The sequence below is a fragment of the Colobus angolensis genome, unplaced genomic scaffold, assembly GCF_000951035.1.
Source record: "Colobus angolensis palliatus isolate OR3802 unplaced genomic scaffold, Cang.pa_1.0 Scaffold87, whole genome shotgun sequence".
Classification (NCBI taxonomy): Eukaryota; Metazoa; Chordata; class Mammalia; order Primates; family Cercopithecidae; genus Colobus; species Colobus angolensis.
Window position 1 is genome coordinate 6017552 of NW_012122598.1, and position 8663 is coordinate 6026214.

At 42.0% G+C, this 8663-nt stretch overlaps 1 protein-coding gene across 1 annotated transcript in view; it reads right to left on the bottom strand.

Moving 5' to 3' along the window:
* Window positions 1-8663, bottom strand: part of KIAA2022 (KIAA2022 ortholog) — a 228896-nt gene extending 220233 nt beyond the window's left edge. The window contains exon 1 of the mRNA XM_011930675.1: window positions 8469-8663. The gene's annotated coding sequence lies outside the window, so the exon portion shown is untranslated. The remainder of the gene's footprint in view (window positions 1-8468) is intronic.

The following is an 8663-nucleotide window of genomic DNA, read 5'->3' on the forward strand; positions in this document are numbered from 1 at the left end:
GGAGGTGGAGATTGCAGTGGGCTGAGATCGTGCCACTGCACTCTAGCCTGGGTGACAGAGAAAGTCTCTGTCCCACTCCAAAAAAAAAAAAAAAACCCAACCAACCAACCAAACACACAAAAAAACACCTGTATGCTAATGTTCATAGCAGCTTTATTTGTAATAACCAAAAACTCCAGACAACCAAAATTTCTCCCTACAGGTGAATGATTAAATAAACTGTGATACACTCATACCATGTAATACTGTTCAACAGTAGAAAGAAATGAATTGCTTATGCTCAAAACAACTGGAATAGATCTCAGGGCATTCTGCTGAGTGAAAAAAGCCAACCCCCAAAAGTCACCTACTCAATGATTCCATTTATATAAAAATCTTGAAATGATAAAACTTTAGATATGGAAAATACAGTGGTGATTGCAAGGAGTTTGATATGGCAAAGGAGTGGGGGTGAATGTGACTACAAAGACTATAAAGGTGTAGCACGAAAGAGATCTCTAGCGGCGATGAAATAATATTTTATCTTGATTGTGATGGTGGATACACAAATATACATGTGTGCTGGCTGGGCATGGTGGCTTACACCTGTAATCCAAACAATCTGGGAGGCCAAGGCAGGAGGATTTCTTGAGTCCAGGAGTTCAAGATCAGCCTGGGCAACACAGTAAAACCGTTTCTACAAAAATAAAAATAAATAAAAACACAAATATACACATGTGATAAAGTGATACATAACTACACACAACTATTATGCAAAATGTAACGACTAGGGAATTGAGAGAAGGATACACAGGGCCTCTCTGTCCTTGCAACTTCCCGTGAATCTATAATTATTCCAAAATAAAAAGTAACAACAAAAAGTCAAGTCACTGTGGTAGGCAGAATAATGGCCTTCCAAAGATGTCCACATCCTACTCCTAAAACCTGTGAATATGTTAGGATACATGGCACAAGAGGAATTAAAATTGCAGAGAGAATTATGGTTGAAAATCAACAAATCTTGGGATGGAAAGATTATCCTAGATTATTCATCCAAGTAGACGAAATATAAGTATAAGGGTCATTATAAACAGAAGAGGGAGGTAGAGGTGTGAGAGTCAGGGAAGGAAATGTAATGATGGAAGCAAGATTTAAGCGATGCAGTGTGAGGAAACAATCTCCCATCTCTGGCTTTGAATATGTAAAGGGACCATGAGCTAAAAAATTCCAGCAGCCCCTAGAAGCCAGAAAAGCAAAGAAATGGAGTCTCCACCCAGAGCCCCCAGAAAGAAATACAGCCCTGCCTACACCTTGATTATAGCCTAGCAAATGCCTAGTTCAGACACTTAATCTGACCTTCAAAACTGTAGAAATATAAATTTGTTGTTTTAAACCACTAAGATTTTGGAAAGTTGTTACAGCAACCATAGTAGAAAACTGATAAAGCTACCAAATAGGGGTTAAAAACCAACTCACTCAAAGACGGACAGGTGGCTTTTTGCAGAGTACATTCAATTCACTAGTCAGAATCAATAACTCCATACTATAATTTTAAGGCAATAGTCAATACATCATGGCTAATGATATTTGCAATTCCACATCACCAATGATAGCAGTGATAGAAATGCTGCCTCAGAATTGCAGGGAAGCAATCACATTATTTCCTATTAAATGAGGCCTGCTAAACTAATGCAGGGATAAGAACAGAAGCATTTGTGCCATAGGGGCTGGACACCTTGTCTCAACCCAGCTAGAGATATTTACCAAGAAACTCCCTGTGGTTTGAATAGCTACCTCCTCCAAAACTCATTTTGAAATTTAATCCCTGATGTGGCATAGTATTGAGAGGTGGAGCCCTTAAAAGGTGACTGGATTCATGGATTAATGGATTAATAGGTTAATGGATAAATGGGTTACCATGGGAGTGGGACTGGCGGCTTTATAAGAAGAGGAAGAGAGACCTGAGCTAGCACATTCAGTCCCCTTGCCATGTGGTGCCATGGTACTACTTCAGGACCCTACAGAGAATTCACCAGCAAGAAGGCCCTCACCAGATGTAGCCCCTCTACCTTGAACTTTTTAGCCTCCATAACTTTAAGAAATAAATTCCTTTTCTTTATAAATTACTCAGTTTCAGGCATTCCATTATAAGCAACAGGAAACAGACTAAGACATTTACCAAGGGGTAGAACGTAGAAACAATAGAAGAATGCATTGAATTAGGAAAATAGTAGGGTAAATTCATGCAGATGGTAAAAAGACCCAGCCAGGAGCAAAGGTAATTTCCTATGAGACAGAAAAATCATTTATTTTATCTGTCCCCAGTATCTCAGGGCTTAGCACACAGTAGATGTTCAATAAGTGTTTGCTGAATTGAATCAGCAATTATCATTAATGGACCCCCTCCAGTCTTAGGGTTCTATTAACTCACATGCTCTGCAATATTCTAAACTACCAAGACAAGAAGCAATAAACATTTATTCATGAATCTGAATACCACTTGATATGGTTTGGATTTGTGTCCCTGCCCAAATCCCATGTCAAATTGTAATCCCCAATGTTAGAGGACAGGTCTGGTGGGAGGTAGTTGAGTCATGGGGGGCAGATTTTCCCCTTGCTGTTCTCATGATACTGAGTGAGTTCTACGAGCTCTGGTTGTTTAAAAGTGTGTAGCACCGCCTCCTTTGCTCTCTTCCTCCTGCTGTGGCCATGTAAGACATGTCTGCTTCCACTTCTGCCATAATTGAAAGTTTCCTGAAGCATCCCCTGCCAGGCTTCTTGTACAGCCTGTGGGACCATGAGCCAATTAAACCTCTTTTCTTTGTAAATTACCCAGTTTCAGGTATTTCTTTATAGCAGTATGAAAACAGACTATTACTACTATCCCAACTGCAAGGCACAGATGTGGCATATATTCATGTTTGCAGAGCTTAAGGAGCTTTGCCTTTAATATATGATGTTAGATATCCAGGATGAAATACATTAATTCTCTCCAAGATGTCTAATACTCCAAAAGGCTCATGTGACTCAAGGTCCCCATGAAGGTATCTAGACACCATCTCCCTCTCTGACTCCATCACCATACCTAATGATTGATGCTAGAAAGAGTTCCTCGTATTTGCCAGACCCTTGGCTACGAGAAATATATAGAGTGAGAGAAACAGATGAAACAGAGAGAGATAGGGGCAGATGAAATGTGAGTGACCTTTTATGGAATATATTTTATATATTAGTGATGACCTTGTGTGTGGGGTGTGTGAAAGCTGAAGAGACATTTTGAAGAATCAGAGAGTTGACAAGTCAATAATTTGGGGAAACTAGTCCTGACTTGTTTTTGATGAGAATGGTAATGTAAAAGTGAGTGCTAGGTGGCTCTTCTTCATAATAAAAAATGTCTGTGAAGGCTAATCAGAAAATGCTTGTACAGTAGCTGAGGGCTGTGGACCATAAATACACTAATGACATGTTTTTTGAGAGAGACATTGAATGGCTTCCATTTCAAGCTACCATGACCATGACAGCCATACGACGGGCATTCTGTAACAACTAGGGAAAGGCTAGTACAGAGGTTTAAACCCACAATATATGGCTGAACTTCCTGAAAATGTATGCAAGTGTTATATGCGTAAATATGCACTTTTCTGAAGAAAGTATCCTTGGCATTCACTGAATTTTCACAGGGGTATGTGCCAAGGTTAGGGACCATTGGCTAGATGGTGATGGCCCACTTTTTCTACTCCCCTACTTAGTAAAACAGCACATCTTCAGGATGTGTTCCAGTTATTTAGTAACTAAAGACAAAGCACCTTCCTATTCAAGCAATTTGCTGAGATTTTGTCTCTGGGTTAATAAATCACATGCATGCCTGGAATAACATGACAAATATTGGGGAGGAAGGCATAAAGAATTTAGTGGCACAACAAAATTTGGATTACTCACCTAGGCAGGAAAGAAAAAATAGCTATTGACATTTTGACTCAAACAAAAAAATTCATTTGTGGATTTCACTTTTCGGGTCACCCCCTGCCACTCTACCAGGCTCTGGACAATCTCCAAACACTAGCTATGAGCTGAAATATACTAAAGAAATGTGGACTCATTCTAACATTGAACTAAATGAAGCTCAATTAAGAAGAGGAAGCTTGAAAATGTTTGCAGAAGCAACTCTAAATGGCTCCATTTTTTTTTTCTTGTCTGCATTATTTCTTTTTCCATGGCAGCCCAGATTTGGCCTGTGGGCCATAGTTTCTTTTAACTCCTGCCCTAGATCGATGAAAGCCAGTCATGGATACTGAGAGGACTGGGATGTAGTTGAAAAGATCATCGTGTCCGTTATGGATAAGGCAAATTGAAAAACTATATACATAAGAGTCATGACCACATGCAAACTATTTGAAACAGAAAGTTGCCTGTGCACTTCTCAAACCTATTCTGAAAAGAATTAACACTTCTCTTGGTGCTATGCCCTTGTATCTCACAAATGCCACAGTCAGGATGTTGCTTCTAAACCTGTTTCTCCTGATAAACTTTATACTTATTAATTCTTACCAGTCTTTCATGAAAGTTAGAGCAGCCATTTTCCAGCATGCAGACATCACCTCTTTATGTGCATGTGTATGTGCAAATGCAAACAGGCATTTTGGAGAGATGCCTTTGGAGCCAATAATCCAATTCTGTTGAGCCCAAAGTCTGAATCATTTCAGGGGTTCTTCTCCAGAAAGATCTCTTAGCTAGGAAAAAGATAGGTTGAGCTGGGTTAGGGGACTATAACGTCTCCAAAGCTCATTATCCCCTCAAATTTTACAATCACCTCCCCAAATTGAGAATCATGGTTTATTTCAAAGGTGGCATATAGTAAGGTGATCACAAAATTCTTTTCCAAACTGGGACATTTTTGAGGATAAAATAAGTATGCTGGAGCAACAGGCATAAACCACAACATATGGTCACTCTACTTATAGTCCTCCATAGAGGAAATGTTTTAACTTCCCCCAAATAAAATGAATCTCTACACCTGTTCTTGACAGAAGATGACTTGGCACTACTTTAGCACTCAGGCCTAAGGTATAATTTATCTTGGTCTCAAACCTCTAAACCCCCCAGAGTAAGCATCAGGAGGAAATTCTTGTTTTTCTAATTCGTATGGGTACGTAGTAGGTGTATACATTCTTTGTTTTGTTTTCAAGCAGCCCTGGAGAAGTGGCATAGAGAACATAACAAGTGCTTTGTGTCTGACCCTATGACCTTGGGTTTGAAAAGGTGCTCTGGTGGAGAAACTGTCCATTAGGGAGCTGGTGGCCAACTTTTCAGAGGAAGTAAAAGAAAAAAAATGAAAAGAAAAAATGAATAATGTCCAAACCTAAAATCTCTTAAGATGGGAAAAACAAGGAAGCCAAATGACCTACTCCTTAGTGAATCATTCCCCTTCCCTTTCATCCACTTTGGCCCTTTTCTCCTTTTGCTTACTCCTACCAGGAACACTTACACATGTGCCATCAGATAAAAGCTTAAAGGTAATATAACAGTCGAATGCCAATTAGAATCTATTTTTCTCCCCTTACTAAGGGATATACAGAAGAAAAAAATATTATTTAGAACTGGATTTAGGAACAGAGAAACTGCAACCAATGTTTCTCTGGATAGGCCAGTCCTTCTCCTATGCAAATACACTATGATGGTCCGTGAAACCAGGACCTCCATAGTGACTGTGTCCAGGATCCATGAGCACATCTTTGTGTGCTCCAACACTTAGCACTTTTCTCATCTTTCTCCCACCTCCTAAACACAGGCAACACCACTGCACCTTTAGTTCTCTCTGGTCACCGGGTAGCTTACAAGTAATCAGAAGATTGTGGAAAAAAGAAAAAGAGGGAAAAGAGACAGACTTGAAGTAAAACAGAAAGTGGCAGTATTGCAGTTGTTTGACTTTGGCAACAGAGTGTTACAGGTGTGCGTGTGTGTGTGTGTGTGTGTGTGTGAAAAAGCACTGATACATCAAAGAACAGGTTGATTTATTTAACAGATTTGACATATGTCAAATTCTGCCATGTACTTACATAATTGTTATCAATTTATCAGAGCTGTTATTTAGGCAAATATTTGCTTTAAAAGTATTTTACTTTAAATGACTTTCTCTAGTTTACTGCACAATCAATCCGTGGTTCATTTAAATTATGTTATGTTAACAATAGCTATTTGGTGAAGGTCTCTCAAATCTAATCTTCCCGGAGCCATTTCATCTCTACTTAAACTCTATCCCTCTTTTTTCCTAGTAATAAATTTCTGGCTAAAATCACACCATAGGGAAAACTTTAAATATATATACAATGTCTTTTTATGTCATGATATTTTACACTTATGATTTACAAAAAAAAAAAGCAGTTTATCAGTATATTGTTAAAATCATAGATCTGAATACTGCTAACCTTAAAAACTGTCTGTAAGGAAAAAAGGATGTGTTTTTGTATGAGTTTATGTCTGGGGGGCCAGTTGGGAGAGCCAGGTAGAGAATTCATCAGAATAAGTAAATAGAGAAATTTTAAATCTTACAAATTTTGTTCAATCACCCTACCCCATATGCACCAAAAAATTACATTTTTTAACTAGCATGCATGCAATCTATCTAGATTTTTGGGGAGGTAAAATATTGGAAAGTATTTCTAAGAAACAAAAATGTCTAATCACTAGCCACCAGGGCTAGTTTCAGTTCCTCTATTGTAAATGCGCTATTTGCAAAAACAAGGAGCTCATTTTGACCTCCCAGGTTAAGCAGTGTGGGGACTATGAAAGACATGGAGGAAGAAAGAGAAATACCACCACCACACAAGTAAATTTTTGACCTAGTAAGCAAATACGTTTTTGTTGTTACTGCTGGGTAAAATGTACGTTTTCCAGAAATTAGACACTGTAATAAAAATGTACCAGCCCAAATTTAAATTGCTCACTAGACAGATGGTTAATTATATTCACAGCCACATATTTCACTGGGATAGAGTTTCAGACACTCAGCCAGTTTTATTTGATTAGCCGGTTTCCCAGTTAATATGTAAAATGACAGTTACTTAGGACTTTTTTGTTCCCTTCTAAAAATATTTTTTCAATAAGTGAAAATTCTCCTCAGCCATAAGAACGTCACTGCTGTAAATAAAACATTTGGTCATATGTTACCTCATGTGTAAAAGATGTAAGGGAGATACACCCCCCTCCCCCCCAAAACACAAATGGTTGTAAGGAGTTCAGAGAAGACCATTACAGCACCTTTTCTCACCAAGCAAAATATTCCAGGAACTCCGCCACCAAAAACAACCAAGGATATATTCAAATCCCAGGATTAAAGTGCTTTAGACATTTTTCAAAAACAGCCCTGCCAGCCCTACAACACAAATCATGTCTTTTCAGATAACAGTCTAGAAAATGCAACATTAGAAAAAGGCCACATAGCTAAATGTAGTGCTGTGCACAGCATTCAACAATATGCTGGGAGCCAAAATCCAGAAGCAAAATATGAGACCCACTTATTCCAAAATGCAACCAGAAGCTTGATAAAAATCAAGAGTGCTGTTGTCGAAATGGGGATGCCAATTTTTTTTTTTTTTTTAACTTCGAAAAAGACAGAAAACCTTGCGCGGGTGATTCGGTCCCTCACGAATCAGACAGACAGAAGCAGTCATGCTGAAATCGCTGAATTCCTCAGCGGAACGGCGCCAACTCAGCAGCGCGGTTTCCACACTTTCCCGGAGCGGGACTCCGCTCCCCGCGCCGGCTCACGGCCTTCCCGCCCTATAGGGTGTACAAGACGCGAGCCGACGTGTGCTGCGGGGCGCGGCAGAAGAGAAGCGCCAGAAGCCACACAGAAAAGCTTCAATTCGACCGCCACCGAGAGCGCGAAGGGGCCACAAGCCAATTTCCGCAAAGGAGACAAGCTGGGCGAGGCTCGGTCTGGCCCCCAACTTAAACCTGTCCGCAGCCTCAGCCGAGGGGCGCATGTCCTGGGGGCGCTCTGTGGTCGCCACGGCCGCCCGGCTTCGCACCTTTGCGGCTTTGGTCCGAGCGCCCAGCCTCGGCCGCCGCGTGGGTTTTCCCGCTCTCGCCGAAGCGTGCCATGCCCATGCCCCATTCCCTGGCCAGGCTCTACCCTGCACCAATCCGAAAGGAGGCGGCACTCTGCCGGGCGGTGTGCGTGTAAGCGCGGCGGCTCGGGTCCGCTCGCTTCCCCTCCCCCCGCAACCCCCTTCCTACGGCGCAAGCACAGAGGCCTTTCCTAGATTGCAGTGCCTGTCAGGGCGAGCTGGGATCTCTCGCCCTAGCGGCCTCGCTCCCTCGTACACAGACACACACATTCGCACACACACGTCCTCCCTTCCGTTTTCCCTTCTTTCTCTTCTCGCTCGACTTACCCCAATTCGTTCCACCCCCCGCCGCCGCCACCCCGAGCCAGCCGTGGAGCCCGCGAGAAGGCCAGGGAGCTGTATGGCAGCGCTCATACTCACCTCACAGGCCGACTCCCGAGGCGCACGTCGCTGGCGGGCTCAGGCAGCAGGCGCTGTAGCTAGCGCGGTCGCAGTCAAGGCTGGGCTGTCGCCGTCGCCGCAGCTGTTCAAGCTGCCTTCGCCGCCACCGCCGCTGCTACTGCTACTGCTGCCGCCGCCGCCGCCGCCTCTGCCTTAGCTCCATGCGCTGGGCCC